A 2262-nucleotide genomic window follows, 5' to 3' on the forward strand; every position below is an offset into this window, starting at 1 on the left:
TGCAATCACTTGCTATGCATCAGAGAGTTGGACAATGAATAGGGAGGACAGAAGGAGAATTGATGTCTTTGAGCTGTGGTGCTGGAGAAGAGTATTCATGGACTGCCAAGAAAACAAACAGATTCATCCTCGAGAGGGTTAAACCAGGCTACTCCTTAGAGGCAAAGATTCTGGGCATACTTGGGGCATGTTGCAAGGAGGGACAGGTACTTGGAGAGGGACATCATGCTTGGGAGGGTGGAGGGACGGCCGAAGAGGGGAAGACCCTCTATGAGATGGATTGATTCAGGGATGGGTGTGACACGGGCAGTGCGATTGGCACAGGATAGAGCAGGGTTTAGGGTCACTATGAGTTGCAAATGACTCGATGGCACGTAACAACAACAACAACAACAAACCTAACTCTAATCCTAACCTCACCCTCACCCTCACTCCCACTCTCACTCTCATCCAACGCTAACCCTAACCCTGACCCTAAACCTAAACCTAAAACCTAACCCTAACCCTAACCCTCACCCTCACCCTCACCTAATCCTAAAGCTAACCCTAACCAAAACCTCACACTCACCCTCTCCCTCACCATCACCCTTAATCTCACTATTTCCCTAAACCTGATACAAACACTAACCCTAAAACAAAATCCTAACCCAAACCCAAACCCTAACCTAATCCTAACCCTAACCATAACTCTAACCATAATCCTAAAACTAACCCTAATCCTACCCCAAAATCTAACCAAATCCTAACCCTATCGCTAATCCTAACTCTAACCCTAACCCTAATCCTATATCTAACCCAACCCTAACATCATCCTCACACTCAACCTCAACCTCACCCTAACCAAATGCCTACCCCTAACACTAAACACTAATCCTACCCTAACCCTCACACTCACTGTCATGCTAAACTTCTCTTCCTAAGCCTAACAGTAACAGTAACATTAACATTAACACTAACCCTAACCTAAACCATAACCATAACCCTTACCTTAACCGTAATTTTAATACTAAAACAAACCCTAAATGGTAATCAAAACCCTAATGTAACCTTAACCGTAAGCCTTACCCTAACCTTAACCCTCACCCTAAACCTCACCCTAACCCTAGCCCTAACACTAACCCTTCACCCTCACCCTCACCCTAACCCTCTAACCCTAACCCTAATGCTAACCAAACCTAACCCTAACAACAACCCTAACCCTAATCCTATACATAATCCTTACACTAAACCTCATCCTAACCCTAACCCAAACCATAACCCTAACTCTAACCTTTACATTAAACCTCACCTTCACCCTTTCAACGTCAACCTCGCTCTAATCCTAACCCTAATCCTAACACTAACCCTAGCCTTAAACCTAAACTTAACCCTAAACCTAACTCTAAACCTAACCCTAAACCTCACCCTCACCCTGAACTTCACCCTAATCCTAAAACTAACCCTAACACTAACACTCACCCTAACTCTAATCGTATCTAACCCTAACCTTCAGCCTCACCCTCTCTTTGACTCTCACCAAACCATACTAATAACTGTAACCCTCACCCTAAACCCCAACCCTAACTCTGATCTTCACCCTCACCCTCTCCCTGACCCTCAACCACACCCTACTCCTAACCCTAACCCTAAACCCCAACCCTTACTCGAACCCTAACACTAACCGTAATCTTAAATCTAACCCTAATCCTAAATCTAACCCTAAAGCTCACACTCAACCTCACCGTCACCAGCAACCTAACACTAACCCCAACCTAAACCTACCAAGAACCCCAAACCTAACATAAACCTAACCCTAACCCTTAACCTCACCCTAGCCCTAACCCTAACCTTAACCCTAACTCTACCACTGACCCGAACACTAATACTAACCTTAAAATTTACCCTTACCCTCCCTTACCCTCTCCCTCAACTTCAACCTCATCCTAAATGCTAACACTAACACTAACCTTAAACCTAACCATCACCCTTACCCTCATCATCACTGGCAACCTCACCATAACCCTAACAGTAACAGTAAGCCTAAGCCTAACACCGTAACCATAATCTCAACCCTATCCTTAACCCTAATACTAATCCTAAACCTAATCCTAACCCTAAACCAAATCAAACCCTAACACTAACCATAACTTAAACCTAAACCTAATACTTACCCTAACACTAAACTTAACCATAACCCTAACTCTAAAACTTAACCCTATCTAGCCCTAAATAACCCTAACCCTGAACTTAACCCTCACTATGATCATCAATATCACCCTCACG

Source organism: Elephantulus edwardii, unplaced genomic scaffold (genome assembly GCF_000299155.1).
Source record: "Elephantulus edwardii isolate Elephantulus edwardi_28Jun2011 unplaced genomic scaffold, EleEdw1.0 scaffold00611, whole genome shotgun sequence".
Taxonomy (NCBI): domain Eukaryota; kingdom Metazoa; phylum Chordata; class Mammalia; order Macroscelidea; family Macroscelididae; genus Elephantulus; species Elephantulus edwardii.